The 17,101-nt window shown below is 42.9% G+C and overlaps 1 long non-coding RNA gene across 1 annotated transcript; it reads right to left on the bottom strand.

The window, feature by feature from the left end:
• Positions 1 to 1,438: 1,438 nt before the first annotated feature.
• LOC114064194 lies at positions 1,439 to 5,447 on the bottom strand. Its single transcript, XR_003572703.1, has 3 exons — positions 5,204 to 5,447; positions 3,109 to 3,178; positions 1,439 to 1,475 (listed from the first exon to the last, which is right to left on the bottom strand). It is a non-coding gene; the product is annotated as an uncharacterized LOC114064194 (long non-coding RNA).
• Positions 5,448 to 17,101: the final 11,654 nt, after the last annotated feature.

Consider the following 17,101-nt stretch of genomic DNA (forward strand, 5'->3'; position numbering starts at 1 on the left):
GTTGAACACAATTGCCAGGATTGTAAATCAGGGGCTAAACAGGTTCCTGCAGTATAACACCATAAATCTCACACCAGGTTTACAAACTACATTGCTTTAGGAACTTGTGTGTGGAAGGAAGCAAGTGTTATCTCTAGTAAAGTGATTGTAAAGGAAAATTGCGTGTTTACGTGTGTAAACACACAGGTTACACCGTGAACCTTCATCGAGATTTTTCTCAGTTCCAAGTGCTCCTGTCCAAAAGTTCAGGCGCTCTGTCCATAATTTCTGTTATTTTTTAAGCAGCTGCAAGATGGGTGTTAGATACAGTTGACCTTTCTGCTTGTTATGTACTGAAAAGCAGAGTGATGCTGATTATTTAGTACCAAACACATCAGCAGTGTTCCATTAAACATTTTAAATTACTAATATAATATATTAAATATGCTGTATATATTTTTTCAGTAATGACTCTTTATAGTAACAGTATTTATTTGTCAAATCAAGATCTTGATCTGCTTACAGGGATCAGTGTTTTTTGTTATGAAAATGTTCTATAAAAGAAATCCAAACCCTCAAAAACCAGCTATTGCCCAAACACTTCTCACTTTACCAATCAGTTTTATGTTAGACCATTAATCATATAACTGTTTAGGAAGTATGCAGAATATTTGCATTGGGTTACTTCTATGATAAATTTAGAATGATCACATTTCAAGCATTTTTATCTACCTAAACTATTTGCTTATTATAGTTGATTTCCAGAATTATACCATGTTCGAAAATCTCTGTTTAACAGGGAAGATTCAAAAGCCTAATGCAGCTTTATGGAGATCCTATAAATACATAATAAATGAATGCATGATGGTGCCTTTAATAAGCATCTTCCTGAATTGGTGATCTGTTTTGAAATGTCTTGCATTCCTGACACTTTTTTTTTGGTAGTTTTTGTTTCTGTGTTGTAAATTTTGGCCAGACAAGTAAAACTGCATTCTGAGACCTAACTTCTTCTGTTTAATGGTGTTAAAACAATCCAAATGCTTGGTTTAGTTAATTTAACTAGTTAAACTTTTTAATCAGCTTAAATGTCTTACGCTGAACTAAATTTGAGATGTAATAATAATTCTTTTAGCAAATGAAAAGTTTGCATTAGCTTCTTGTCTGACAAACCTAGAGGAATGTGCTTGAATTATAAATTTCGGTATGAATCTGTTGTGAGGCTGAGTATTTATTAGGAGCTCACTCGATGCTATCTTGAGCTGGGCAACAGTTAAAAGGCAGCCTTGCCTGAGCACCTTCCTCCCCTCAGAAGGCTTGAGGATCAGAACTGCCTGCACTAGTTTTGCCCCACTTCTTTCTCCCCCACAGTGTCATATTTTGTCCAGCATTGGTCATGGTGCTATCTTGGATATCCTCAGTAGCCTTAAGTCTTCTGAGGAAAAAGTTGCATTTCTGCTCTCACCTCCTGTTCTTGCCATTCTGTTGCGTTCGAAGGCCTGCACAATCAAGAAACTCTTTTATCAGCTCCTGTGATAAAATACAGCCAGTTTGAAGTTTGACAACAGCATACTAATACAATTACTAGGATTTCTTAATACCACATTCCTGAGCTCCTTAACCAAAGCGTGGCTGCAGGGACAGTTTGACAGATAAAAACATATATATCTAGTTGTTCGAGTTTTAATAGTTTTTTGCCTGCAACCATAATCTGTATCATTATTTTTTTTTAGTTTAATTCTGTTGGACAAGTTTCAAAGATAAATATGGTGTGTAATAAGTCTTTGCAGCCTCTAATTTGTGAAGGAGTGTCTGTCCAGTTAATACTTGCTCATTGAAGCAAGGGGTTTTGAAATAGCTGAAGTACGAACTGTAATTACTGATGTCTGTTTCCTATTCACCTATGGCTTCTGGCATTTGATCAAAAACTGTAATGTATTGCCTAATCTCAGAGCATTCCCCACTTTCAAAAATATTTGCCTCATGAGGATTGCACAGCACTAAATGGCCTTAGCAAAACCATAGTAGATTTTTATTTGGCATTGATCTTATGCAGCTAATCCACCAACGAGTATTTTTCCTGTTATTTTTGAATGTTGGTAATTTAGGTGTGGGTGTATTTATAGTGTACCTCTAGTGCAAGCTCAAAGCATCTTAAAAAGTATTAAATACATTAGTAAAAGGGTGGGGTTTTAGTTCACAAATGGGGTGGCTAAAAAGAGGAATTCGAAGGGTGAGCAGTTTGTGTGAGGGCAAACCTGGCAGCAGAGTGGCAAATGGAATCTCCTGGTTTGTACTTTGTCAAAGCTGAGAATAACAGAGAGAAATCAGTCTTGAAAAATTATGAGGCAGGTGCCTAAGGTTGAAGGGCATTGGGAATTGGGCACCTCGTTACCATCTGTCCCACCAAGAGAGTAAAAAAACCGGGATGTTGAATGCAGATGTTCTGAGCATCGCAAGAGTAAGCAGAAACCTTAATTTCATTTGAGGAAAGTTGTCATCTTTCTTGTTGAAAAATGCCTGCACTGCTTTGATCTGCCTCCAGCTGTGTTTATTATACCATCAGATCTTGTCTTCCTGGTTTCTATGTGGAACTGTTTGTAAGAGGGTTGAGAGTTCTTCTGTTTCTTTCCTTGGAATCAGACCTGGAATATAATGTTTTGTCCTCAAAAAGTGTAAGAGTTACAAAGGTACTAAGAAATGCAAACAGCCAGCTTTAGAAAAGGAGCTCTGCAGATTTTGCATGTGATTGCTCTTGTCATGCTCTTTCCTTGTGCTCAGAAATGCGATGGGCACCGTGTGAGGAAGGAGAAAGCTGTTTGCAGTGAAAAGGCAGTGTCATGACAGGATGCTGGTTGAGTTCCAAGTCAGAGAGGCATGTCAGTTACTGAATCATCATCCTGACTTACAGAGTGCATTCGTGTCTCTGGGAGCTTCCCAGGTGTGCTGACTGCTTGACTCACCCCGATGGAAGTGACTTCAGGCCAGGCTGAAGAGAGCACGGGTTGAAGTGAGTGTCCGTGTTTCCCTGTGCCATGTCCTGGTGAATCAGCCTTTGGCAACGTCTGCTGGGGCTGGGTGCAATACTTACCGTGTAGGAGGAAAGACAGGTGTGGAAATAAGGGTTCTTACCCAAATGAGAACTGACTGCTTTCTGGTAGCCCAAGAGGGAGTTTTGTTCATCCTTTTGTTCACAGCCTGTCTGAGATGAGCAACATTCATACAGCCCAAACAGCACATTCAGACACAGGGTGAAGTGTAATGCTGCCTGTGGACTCTTAGCTAGAGAGTGTTTATGGTATTTTAGAGCTTCCTGGGTAGAGAACTTCTCAGATCTTCTTCAAGACTGAAATGCTACGTGGCCTCTGCTGGTAGAGACCATTGATTCCAAACTGCTAGTACTGTGAGTTTACCAGTGCTGCCCAAAGGGATAAAGAAAAACAGTCTGCATCTTCTCTGGTAATGTTGATTCCATCGAATCATCTGTATCTGCAATGAAAAATCATCCTATTTTGTGAATTGAAAAGATTCCCAGCATATCCAGGGAGCACTGAGATTTTTTTCAACACTTGATTCCTCTTGTGTGAAATTTATAAAAACACCTTCTCCACAATTATATTCCGAGTATGTCACCAGCTCCTCCAACTACACTGCCTGTAATAACAGAGGTTTCTAAGAAAGCCCTAAATAAAACGAGGTGTAATGTGCCAGAATAAACTGTAAACACCCGAGGAACGTCGGCAGGTTGACACATTTCCTGATTCAGCTTCTAATTACCATCAAACAATGTCGAAGGGAGCTTTTATTTCTCCCAGAGTTAATGAAGAGAATGTGGAGAGCAGCCTGCTAGCAAGAGCTGTGCTCTGTTATCTGCTGAAGGAGTACACAAGCTGCAGAGGGGGAGAGTCAGCCAGACGGGCTTTTCCAATTTGAATACTTTTCTGTTTATAGAAATGCATTTATAAAATGTCCTCTACCTTCACCACAGCAATGCCAAGGGCCTCGCTCGCAGAAATCCATCACAGAATACTCTTGGTTAAGAATTACTTTCTTTGGTTCTCTCGCTGTGTTTTTTGTTTGTTTGTTTAACAAACAACACTTTAAAATATGCTCAGCTTTAGGTCACTTTAATTTTTAAAGAGCAGCTCAGGGAAGGGATTTGGGTGCACTTTGTCAAGCAACAGCGTGTTTTTCCAGGCTCTGTGGGGCTGCTATTTCATGTCATGCCTTTAGCAGGCTTTTTAAAGATCGGTGTCACATCTCACAGCCTTTGGGGTTGGGCCTCAAGGTTACCTGCCTGCTGTGTTGGAGCAGGTTCTCCTTGCTTTCCAGTGGCTTCTTCCTAAAGGAAAAAGGGTGTATTTCTAAAGCAGTTCCTTTCAGTGATTTAGTTTAGAGTGCCTGTCCACAAATAGTTGTGTAGAGCTAATTGGGGGAGTGGAGGTGAGGAAAAGGCAGGATGAGATTCCTCTAGAAGAGGAAAGAGGGAGGGTATAAACCTCTCACATTATTTCAGGTCCTACTGTACTCCAGGGCTCAGTTTTAGTCTCACAGCACTCCCACTGGAATCACCTTCATTGATTTGGGTAGCTGATGATAATGCTGGACATTGTTGTTAAATATGGATTTGAAGCATAGAATTATCTGATGTAATTAATTTTCTTTTTCTTTTCTGATTCAATCAAAAAAACCCATGCACTAGGAATATATTGCCAGACTCTTTCATCATGAAAGTGGCACAATTTAGCCACAGACTACAGTCTGGGGATCATATTCTGCTGCCCTCAATCAAGAAGATCCTTTACTCCAAAACTGGTCAGAGTGGAACAAATAAGGGTGACAAAATTTGTGTGAAAACAAAGGATTGGAGACATGGACCTGCATTTGCTAAGGGGCATGGAAATTAGCTGCTGTTCCAATGCTGAGTGCACAGGGGTGTATAAATCTTTAAACTCTGAAGGCAACTGTTGGGTGGAGAAAATTAAGCAGGGGACTGCTGTGCTTGGTGCTGCTAAACATAATCTAGCACTTAAATGCTGACACAGACTGTATGGAAGGAGCTCTCCTAAGTGTTGACTGCTTTGCCGGTGCCTGAGCTCAGCTCTCCTGCATTAATATTCATTGGTCCCACACTGCATGTTGCCAGAGTTCTGGCAGGTATTTACAGATCCTCAGAATGGGATTCTCACTGGATTTAATGGGCTCCATCAGAAAATCTGGGTCTTACCTCCGAGGTTTCTGGATTGTTTGCTTTCTCTCAGCCTTGAGCAAGCTGAAGTGGAATGAGTTGTGGAGAAGGGAGTGTTGTGATTCCAGGCTTCGGATCCCATTTCTTTGATGCAAGGAAAAGGGGGAACTGAACTGTGGGAAAGGGGAAGGGAGGAACTGAAAGCAAGAACAGGCTGCAAGACCAGAGATAAAGAAAGGCAAATGTGTGGTGGAAACTCTTCCAGCTCCTCTGCTGTCAGTGGTGAGAAAGTTTGTCTGTTGAAAAACATGCTTGGTTTCCACAAGTCGAGGGTGCATCCCTTGCTGTTGTTTGGGTACAGGGAGGTTACTCAAGGCTGCCTCCTTGTTGTTTGTATTTCAGCATGTGAGCTCTGTGGAATTCCACACAGTTCCTGCTGTAATAACAAAAAAGACCTTCCCAGGAAGGTTGTTGTGTGGTTCAGCTGGAGCTTATCACAGCCCAGGGGTCCCTTTCATTGCTGTCACATGAGATAACCAGATGCTGCTGCCAGAGGTGTACCAGTCACTGCTGCCAGCACTGGACAGGGGCTGGGGAGAACTGACCATGTAGGGCACATTTTCAGTGCCAACACGGAGTGCTCAGACCTTCATCAACACAGCTCCTTGCTTTGGAAGGAGGGAGTTCACAGATTACACAAACCACTCGTGTCAGCAGTGTAATCTGGTGAGGCTGCCTCTGCAATCCTGGGTGCTTCTGAACGTGCCTCCCTGTGCTCATGCAGTGTGGAAGATCAGGCTGTAGCACAGCCTCTGCCTGGCGTGTCTGAGCTCCCTCTGGTGTGGGCAGAACGTGTCCTGCCTGCACAGGTGTGAACAAAGTGCTCCTGGAGATGAATTGCCCCTCAGTCAAACACTTCATCGCTGTCCCACTGGCCATGCACACAGCTCAGAGTCAGGACTGCTCACTCAGGGGTGCCCGAGGGTAAATTCACCTTTCCTCCCCCCCAAACAGGAGCACAGACAGGTTAGGAAAGCTGGCCAAGGCTGTGGAGAATGTGAGTCACAGGATACAGGGAGTTGATCTCATGCTAATCATAACCAAGCACAGGCAGCCTGACATCTGACTTTTATACAGGGAAAACCTGGCTGCAACCCTTGTGATTCACCCCTAATCTGCTCTGAGCATCTCCTTTCCCCTGCTCATAACCCACTGGTCTTACACCTTTTGCTTTTGTCTTGTATTGAATATTTCAATTGACTAAGTTATTGTCTTAAGTAAACATTAACTAGAAATTTATGAACCACAATGACATCTAGGATGCAAATTTTTGTGAAAACAGGTTTTGGGGAATAATTGTTGGAAATTCACAGTTCTTCCCATGTTATTTAGTTGTTGTGAAATGCCTGCATTTTGGTGGCATTTCGAGAGCAGTCTAATCCCTGGTGCACTAATTTGCTCGTGCAATATTCCTCAGACAAAAGATTTGCTTTACCAAGACTGAGCAGATGCTTTGTTTGAAATCTCCTGTATAGCCCAGCATTTCAGACCTGGCATAATGGCACTGCAAATGTTAATGTGCCTCGATTGATCCTCACAGCTCTGCTCAGCAATGCAATTCATCCTCTGAGCAGGGAATTTTACTTCTAGAAAAAAAAAATCAGTGGAAGTGCTTAGATCACGTAGACTCCATTAGAAATAGGATGTCCATCTAATAGTAGAAAAAAAAAATGTGTGAATTCATCCTGAGGATAAATGGGGACAGATCTATTGAAGCAAGCAGTCTTTTTATAGAAGTGGAGTTGCACATGTTTTCTCCAGGGATCGGTTCAGTCCACTTTGCCTTTGTAGTTTATGCTGAAATTCTTCAAGATAGGGAAAACTTGCAGAGTATTTGCATGTACTAAGTGCCTGGCATAGATCAGAGTCTTTACTTTCCACTTCTGCTAGCAGTACAATCATTTAAAATTAAAGGAAAAAAAAATAAAACAAGTAATTAATCCTGTATGAATGTTCAAACATTCAGTTACTGAGAGTTATTTTCTCCCTCTAGACCTTGGACTTCCTCTGTGTGTGATCCAAGAAGGCAAGTAGAAGTCTTTTTCAGGAAAATACAATTTTCAAGCCCCCTGATTGTGCTATGATACTTGCTCTACCTGAATCTTTTCAGATAACAGGCATCATGCTGCCTTTCGTTTATTTGTCTCTGATCGAAGAGCAGGGAACACAGAAGTGGCATTCAAGGAACATGTTAGAGGTGCACACACAGTTTGTGATAGTAAGATCAAGCAGAACTGGTGACTGGGAGAGTTTCCTTCATCTAGAAAGTCAGCTGTGCTCAGAATAAGATCCTCCCTCACAAAGGGAAAAAGAACAGTCTGGAAAAAACTGTCTCCCCCACCCCCCTGCAAGGGCAGTCTGGTCTTGTTTCTAAGGTGCAGGCTGGGGCTCTGGATATTCTTCCATGGTCTTCTACAGGCCAGGCTAAGATCATCCTGTCCTCAGTACAACCTGGGTGGCAACCAGCCAGCTCCAGCCCCAGATCTGTGAGCTCTATTCGTGCTCTGCCCACTCCATCAAACCTTCTGAGCATCCCTGAGCCCTGTTTGAAAAAATCAGGGTAGACATTCCTCAAAAGAGCAGAGCTCAGCAGCCAGCACTGGCACCATTTCACTGTGAGACCCTGGAAAAAGTGCTCCAAGCCCGATTTTCAAACATGCAGAGCCACCTCAGGTCCCTCTATTAAAATGCTGCTGATCTCTGCTCAGTTGCAGTCTCTGGTTTTGCCAGGGGGTGCATGGAAATCCACTCAAACTTTGCACTGCCTCCCAGGGAGGCTGTGAATGAACTGGGGCATTAACCCCGAAGGACAGGCAGTGTTTTGATCCAGTGGGAATTTAATTGTTTGTACAAACTGACTTGTCGCTTCTAGGGAGGATCAATCAGCCCTGGGGTTCCTGGTGCTTCAGTGGTTGGGATATTTCCATACATGTGGGAAGAGTGTCCTTCAGTCTCGATGGGATGCTCAAAATTCCACTGCTACCTATAGGGAGAACCCTCCCTTAAGGGTTATAAGGGCAATAGGGATAAGGAATATCATGAATTATGTCATCTGTGTAAGAAGGAAGGACTGAATCTGCTTTACATAGGCAGGTAAGTAATGGTACATGGAAATTCCAACTTCCAGATCCTTTTAGAATGACACCTAAGAAGATTGTTTCAAAAATATGACCTCTTTTAACCAAACTTTTTAATTACCATGAATTAAATTTTGGCTTTCCTCATGTGGGAAGAAGGAATGTAAAGGAATGTTCAGTTAGCTTCTTACATGTGCTCCTGCCATAAGTGCCTCTGAAGAGGGCTGCAGCCAGTCCCAAAGGGGCATGCACTTGCAGGTTCATAGGCCAGCTCCAAACCGCATTACAAGCTGGGGTTTAATCTTCTCCTAGTTCTGAGACAGCAAGATCTACAAGACAGAGTTATTTACAGGAGATACTGGGCATAGAGTCTCACCTAGAAATATTTACCTGGTCTCTTTATGCTCCTTTAGCAAGAGATACTCATGGGGCTGAAGGGGCTGGAGGAATGACCTGTGTTGGTGGGAGAAAGGAAATGCTGCCAGGTGGCTTTTCCTCCCCAGGGAGGCTGTTACCCTTTCTGAGGAGCCCAGCACTGCCCAGTGAACAGCAAGGAGGTGCATCCATCACAGGGAGGGTGGGTGGGATGTAGGAACACCCAAATCTTTGCTTGGAAAGTGAGATGAGGAGCACAGGCTGTGCCTGGCCACGCCGTGGGAGGATGGCAGAACCCACACAGAGCTGCAGCTCTGCCTCCTCCCTGCCCCTGCACCACTTCCCTGGCTCCCCCCAGCCCTCTGCAGCTCTGCTATTGGAATTCTGCTGCGGTCCTGCATGCCATCTGAATTCATCTGTCATATGCCACGAACCAGAATCCATCAAAGCGCGTTCACCGCCCTTTTAATTAGTGTTAGATTAGCATTTTAAGATATGGGTAAATTCCCAAGTCTAACTTTGTTTAAAGGTGCATATTCAATACAGTAGCCAGGAAATCGTGTATTCTCATGTACTTATTACCTTAGTAATGTAATGCTGTGAGGGGAAAAGGCAGATAATACTTCCGACAAATATTAAATGTTATTTGTAAAGCTGCTGCCTGTGAATTTAAACAGAAAATCAGTCCTCATGCCTTGCCATGAAACACACTCAAATTTCTTTCGTGGCTTTCATGTTTCATTAAAGCTTTGTATGTGGAGGAGAAGAAAACCTAAATTGCTACTTAATTAAAAGGATACTGTCAGATTAAATATATTTTGAAGAAATGAACTTTGATTTTTACCTGGGTTGTCAGTAACACCCAGGATTATTAAAAATGAAACATTTTTTAATGTCTAATATACTTCTCACCATTTATCAGGCTGGGTCTTTTCTTCCCCTTGGCTGGTGAAACTAAAACGGTCTCTTGCTTTTCCCTGTAGTCAGCTTCATTGTCTGGATCCCATTAGCTAACCCAATATTGGAGAACTTCAGGTTGTAAATACCAGGAGGTGAAGCTTACAGCTAAACCCAAAAGAAAAAAAAAAAAGAAAATGTATGGCTCTGTCTTTATGCCATTAAAATATTTCTCTAAAGCTGGACATAATGTAATATACACTGCTTTAATCACGATTTCATCACCACTCAGCATGTGCAGGGTGGGATAAATCCTGGAAAGTGCTGAGCAGTGCTGTGTGGGTGCCTTTCCCTCTTCCTGAAGGCCAAAGGTTCTGAATTTGCTCAGCTGCACGGGAAGGGGTCAGACATCCCATCTCTGTCACAGTGCACTGAAAGCAGAGCTCATCCCACAGGGTGAGCTCCTTGCTGCTGTGGTAAAGATTTAAAGTAGGATCAGGAGGTGAAAGTACTTGGGGCCACCTGACAAGTGAAAGTGAGAAGTGGTGTGGAGCCCCCCCAGCACCTTTGCTTTCCTACAACATCTTCGTGGTCCTGAGCAGAAGGGCAGACAAAACCCTCCTGGGGCAGGGGCAGGTGCAGCTGCAGGGCAGGCTGGATTCTGCAGGGACGGCTTTGAGGGGGGTTTACTGGAGCTGCAGAAAGGGGATGGAGAAGCTGTGTGTTACGGGTTAATATTATTACATTTGGAAATAATAATATATGCAGCAATCCCAGAACTCTGCAATATCAGAAAGGGCATTATTTACGAAATGGCCCTATCTGCATGGACCAGTAGAAAGCTGGTTTTGGAGTTTCATATTAATGCACATTAGCATCCTCATGAACCAATCTGATAATACTCATACATGGAGACTTAAGCTCCTTAAGCAATGTTCACACCTCCATGAAAAATAATACAGTTAAGTTCTTCCTTTAAATAAACTTTCTAAGCAAGTCTATTAACAGTTATCTGCTATCTGCCACAAGGGGAAACATGTAGACAGTTCTGTAGTGCCTTATAAATCTTGGGCTGCTGAGTATTAGGTAGTAAATTAAATGAGAAATGAGAGCTCCTTTCACTGGGTCCTCCTACTTCATTTTACCACGTGAGAATGTTTGAGTTGAATCCTGAGGAAACAATCTGCATCCCCAAGGGATATGTTCCTGAAAAATAAGCCATGTAAAAAGCATGTTAGAACGCTTTTGTAGCAAAGATTTACCATGGCCTGGGAGTATCAAAGCCTGCCCTGGTGTTGTACAGTGTTGGATCACTCTAAGATGAGTGTGTTCATAGTGAGTCCACTCATAAAATGTGACTTCAAATATCTGGAGATGTCCAGAGGCTTCAAAAGCAAACAATGGCCTGTGGTTTGGCTGCTGCTGGGGAGTTGGGCAGCTGGAACTCAATTCCCAGGTCGACCATTTCCTCTAACTGTGAGCAATTCACTTCATCATTCCCTGCTCCTCAGTCCCTCCCATAAGGGGTGGTGAGGGGAGTGAAGGAATCCGTTCCCAGCCCTGCCATGCCTGGGATGGCCGTGGATCTCCACGGTGGGTACCACAGGAGCCACTCTGTGGGCAGAGATTCGGGACAGGGCCAATGCTCAGGACCTGATGGGAAACTCCGTGTGCTATGAAATGCTATCACATCATTAAAAAACAAACTCGAAAGAAGGGCTGTCATTGTAAATCAAGTTCCATAGACTTTCTGTTCTGTGTTTGGTATGTTTGTATGGAATCTTACTGTTTTCATCCCATTTGTTGCTGCATGAATTTTCCACGATGGAATTCCACAGTGGAATTTCACTTTAGTAAAGAAACACCCTCAAAAACAGGAGGATTTGGATTCTAACCATAGAAGTAAAGCTAGCTGGATTTATAATACCCTATAATCGAGTAAAAATACATAGACAGGGAGTCAGTCATGTACAGACAACACAGAATATAGATAATTCCTGTCAGGATTAAGCATATGGCCAGCAGCTGGCAGATCTCTGCACATCTCTGCGAGACTAAAGGATAACGTGGACATCCTTTGCTGCACGTTCCTGGGTGACAATAACTGGCAGGAAGGACAAGACTGGCCAGTCATAATCTTTATTTTATTCAGTGAGACTTTTATTCCTGTTTTGAAAAGGAGGAGGAAGGCAAGTAAAGGCAGGAGCTTCCTGGAAAGCATAAGCCTGTATAAATGGCAGCAGTGGGAAAAACAGGCTTTTATTTTCTTTCAAAGACATAAAATTAAACAGAACTTTCCAGCATGTGTTAGTATTCATAACTCTTGCAGACCATGCATCAGAACAGAAGACTTGTGATGATTATTAGCTCTTTGTGTTGCGGGAGGTCCTGGAGATCAGGGTGCTATTATGCTGGTTGTTCATAATTAGAGATTGTGTGCTCCCTGGAGTAGTGACTATCTCAATAAACAAGACAAAGGCTGAGAAAAAGGAAGTGCTATTGTTCTCATTGCACAAACAGTGCACTGAGAAACTGGCAAATTAAGTGCTTTGCCCCAGTTCATGCAAGAAATCTTCAGCAGAATTCGGTGGACAAAGCTTATTGTGATGCTTGCCATGTGGGTATTTAGCGGATTGACCCCCCAAAAGAAAGGAAATACTGTTTTAAATGTCAAAATATTTTTGGATTTGAAAAATAAATTCATCGTTGCCTTCCAAAACTGTTACAGTCACATGAATGTCAGGGTTTTTTTTTTGTTTTTTTTTTTTTTTTTCAAAAATTTTGGTTTTCTTTTCAATTTCCCCAATTTCTTTCCATCCATCTTTCTCTTTAAAAAGATCCTAGTAGGAAAACTAGGAAAGGAAAGAGTTGAGATACTTCATGAGGAAAAAACAATAAACCAAAATTCTGGTATAAACAACACAATCTCCCCGTAGTTACCAGCTTTACTTCAAAACTCTGAAAATCTGTCAATATGAGAAAAGATTCATTCCTGGCATTTTGGGGTTTTCAGCCCTCAGTTCTGTCTCTTCCCTGGAGGACTTAAATAGGCTTCTCCCAACAACTCCCTGCCGTGTCTGCACCAGCCCAAACCTGCCCCTTGGTTCCGAGCTCTCAGGGGATTGTTTCACTCTGCCAGCTCTTCAGAGGGTGTCAGGAGTCCAGAACACCCATGGGGGATTTGTTGTTTAAGCTTTTTCAACATGAACACATGAGAGAGAGATGCTGGGTGCCCAGCTTTACATTGTGCAGCCCTCCTTCCATCCCTGCATCCATCCTGTCTCTCCTTTAGTGCAGTGGAGGTAAATAATGTAGTTTGTTTCTTTTTCTGCTGGTTTCTTAGTGCTGGGATCACTGTGGAATGACTCCTGTGCTCATACTGAGCTCAAGGGTTTCGCCCTCCAGGCAGGGTTGGGGGTCCTTGGACATCATCCTGCAATGTCTTGCAACATGAACAGGTTTTAAATATGTTCTGAGACCTCTTATCATTCGAATGATAATGATGTAACATTTTTATAACACTTAACAACTTCAAAACCTGAAGGAAAAGCAACCAATTTAACAAAACAAAACCCTTTGCTAAAACTTAATACTTTTTAGAGCACTAAGTTGCCATAACAACTGGATGCAAAAGTCCTTGGTGGCAACTTTGTACTTGGTCCTATTGAGGCTAAAACAACCTTACTCTTGTGTTAATACTTAGCCAGCATAGTAAATACTATTGGTTACAGAAAATTAAAACTTTTAAATAGTGAAACTACTTTCACTGAAGTAAAAGAAACCTCTTAAATCTAAGTGTTTTTCTTCTTTTAAAAAAGCATAATTTGTCAGACATTAAAATAACAAAAGGTCTTTGAAAAAGGATTATGGTTTCTGATGTTTCACTACGAGAATGGATTTACTTTATATCCTACTGATGTTGTAATCTTGAATTCTGAGGTAATGTTTTAGCCCTTTCTTTTCACATAAATAAAGATTTCAATGATAGCACTTCATTTCTTCTGTAGAACTTTCCTTTATTTTTCAAACTACTCATTTTCTCTCGTTTAAACCATTTCATCAGAATAACATACAAATTGGATGCAGTGCTTATTAGGAGGAGGGGAACAGTTAGAAAGGCATGGCATTTCAAATCAACACACTGCTGACTGTGAGGCAGATTTTAAATGAACAATTTCCATATTGCTTATATGTTTTCCTCCACAATATACTTTTTTTTTTTTTAAAAAAAAAAAGAGCCTTATTTTTAAGGTTTCCTGGTAAAATATGAAGATGCATTTTTTTATTATATTGTGAGATATTTTGGTAGTTTAAAGTCACTTGAATTCTCATTGCTCCACGGAGCACAAACAATTGTTTTCCACCAGTACTAAGCACTGACTTTTAAGAATCAAAAAGCATATTTTAACATGTTCACAAAGCATTTGATAATCAGACTGACTTCATCCCCTCTTGGAAAACGGTGCTATATATTTCTTTGGCTTGCAGAGGTTTTAATTAACACTAAACGTCTTTAAAGAGTTACAAATTCCCGCCCTCTGAAACAAAATCCATTCTCTGCACACAACTGGGCTGCTTTTTGGGGGTGTTTAATATCTTATGGGAGGGTGAGTGGTGAGGACAGCAGAGTATCTTTAAAAGATAATTGTTTACTACCAAGGGAACAAAGAGTTCTCAGGGAGACTCGACAAGGGATTTCCCTGCAGCAGCTTCCTCGTTATTATCTTGCTTGCCAAGTAGGGACCATTCTCCTGACTCTCACCCCGCAACCTGCCTTTGAAAGCACAGAAGAGGAGGTGTTTATAAACCAGATTTTTTTTCTTTATGATGTGTGGTGAAGTGAAGGCCAAAGCCTTTTCCGCTCCAGCAGAAGCAGCAGGGAGGAAACACAGATAGTAATGACCTTAAACAAGCGGGCAATAAAGGCCAGGGGGGCTGAGGACAGGCTGAGAGGTGGAGGTGAAGGCACTGCCAGCACATCTGGCACCCCCGTGGTTCTCCACCCTTTTCCTCTGGGCAGCATTCCCAGCTGGCCAGGCTGGGGTGCTGGGGGACATCAGTCCCTGGAGCCGGTGGATGGCTGTGCCCAGCTGAGCCACCCCACTGATGGCAAGGGTGTCCCCAGGGGAGAGAAGTGCTTGCAGGAGGGGCTCGAGAGAGCAACAAAGCCCCTTGAAAACCCACCGTGGAGAAGGCAGAGTTTGGTTCACTCCTGCCAGAATAATTCTCTGGAGTTTTCAGTCACCTCATCTTTTGGGGTGTTTGCGTTTTGTTTTGGGGTTTTTTGTTTTTTTGTTTGTTTGTTTGTTTTTTTCCTGAATAAGGATCAAATTGACTTTTATTTTATACTTCAGTACAAAATATTCTTCTCTCTTTTTTCCCCCCTGTGTTCTAGAGGCAGCTCCTCTGCTATGGGAAACTTGCTGATGATGGCAAAGCCACCACAAAGGACCTGGGCACGAGGAGCAGGCTGGGGGGTTTGACAGGGAGCATGTGGTGCTTGTGGGTTCTCTGCAGGAAAGAACATGTGCTTTAAAAACGGTGAAGAGCCAGCCAGGCCTTGGTGGGTCCTACAGCCCCCACCACAGGCCCCTCTGGACAGTCCTCTCCTGGTGTCTCACAAGCTTGGCAGGCTGTGGCCATCCCAGCTGAGGAGGGGCAGCACTGGGGATGGGGTGGGAGGCTTGGACAGACTGTCCCACTAACAGGATACACTTTGGAGGCCCCCACCAGGAACAGCCAGATCTTCCTGTCCCTCCTGAGATGTGTGGCAGATTTATTTCGACTAATTTTTTAAGTGCTGAGTGCATCTAGTGTACTTATTGCTCCTAATTAATGTGAGACTAAAGAATCAAAGAGGGCATTCCTCCAATGAGTTGCTTCTGAAGAGTGACAAATTAATCCCTTTGGATATGGCTGAAGCCAGGGAAGATCTTTGAGTTGCTCTAACAAACTGCAGCGATCAGACGTTCAAAACTCTGCCCGCAGTAAATAGATTTAAATATCTATTTATTCTCCTATTGCACACCCAAATCCTGGGCCTTGCATCCTTCCATCCTCCACACGTTCTCTCAGGTAACTGGAGATGTCAGGGTGTGTTTGCAGTTGTGGACACCTGTGCACACACACACACACACACACGAGGCAGGGGTGTCGGGGGCTGCACAGAGACATGGGAATGCAAATTTTGTTAGACCTTTTCTTAGGCTCTTGTGAGCCTTTGGACCAAACCCTCAGTGCTTGCACAGTTACCTCCATCTGCTTGCCCTGAATGTACATTTTGATAAGGAGAAATGTGATGGCTGAGGTTTTTGGTTTTTTTGGGGTTTTTTTTGTATGTCTCTCTCTGTAAATGCATAGTGACATTTCAAGGGGATACTTGTAATCTGCTTTAATAAGGATCAGGTGGCATTTACCACAACTCATCCAGACTTCACGGGGACAACTTTCCATCTTCACCTGCTGACGGAGGCAGAGGGATGGGACGGCACTGGGGGGTGATGAGGCAGGGCTGGGATTCTGAGCGAGGTGGGAGGGTGGGTTTGCTGGGTTTCCCCCATACCCTGGTGCCCAGAGCAAGTGGAGCTTTCCACGTGCCAAGGTCTTTTCCAGGGTGCCACAGGTGACCCCTGGGTTGCCCTTAAACTTGCAGCAGCCCAACAAGGTGCACCATCCTTGCACACTCAAGGGAAGGAGGATAACTCTCATGTTTCGCTGGAGCCATTCAAGGCAGAATACCGTGTAGTGAAATCTCTCTGCAGTGTTCAACTTCAGAAAAGTGCTGTTTTTGCAGGCTTTTTTTCCCTTGGATATCAGACCTTTTTCAAATGGAAGCAGCCTGTAAATAGCTGTGAAAACCACTGAGAAGGGAAATTTTTATGGAGCAGAATTTATGCCACAGGATGTTCACTTGAATGCAAAGATGTATAAGTCTGGCAATTTTTACCTCCTATAACACATTTTAAACATCTTTTTTTTTTTTTTTTTTTTTTGTACCTTCAATTAATGAGAAATTTAAAAAATTCTGTAGTGAAATTCTAGAGCTAGAAGAGTCATGATAGCTTAAATTGAGGCTATATTATACTCAGTGCTGTTTGAAAGTTTTTGGGCCAAATCCGAGCTATTCAGCCCAGGAAACCAAGGTAAATGTTGAGGTTAGGTTGGTTTGGTCGTGGTCCTTTTATGTGATGTGCAGCACAAACGGGAGCTTGAGCAGCCAGAAGGGAGGGGGACTGGTTTCCCAACCCAAACAACCAGGGAGGCACAGGTGGAAGGTCTAGTGGTGCTGGTTACTGGGGGAGGAGCGAGAGGGACAGTGGGGACAGCCAGATGGTGAGAGACACTGCAGAGACACACATAAACCCTTGGTCTTTTTCCATATTTAAAGGAAATAATTTGCAAGACTTCTGGAAGCAGATCTTAAGTAAAACGTCACACAGTCTTGGAAGCAGAGAGTGGTCCCTGGATCCAAGACCAACCTCTCATCTCCTCTTTGATTTCTCACTCTCGCTACCCCAAGCCCACATCG

Source organism: Empidonax traillii, unplaced genomic scaffold (assembly GCF_003031625.1).
Source record: "Empidonax traillii isolate 1590-97213 ecotype Southwest subspecies unplaced genomic scaffold, ASM303162v1 scaffold525:size621053, whole genome shotgun sequence".
NCBI classification, from domain to species: Eukaryota; Metazoa; Chordata; class Aves; order Passeriformes; family Tyrannidae; genus Empidonax; species Empidonax traillii.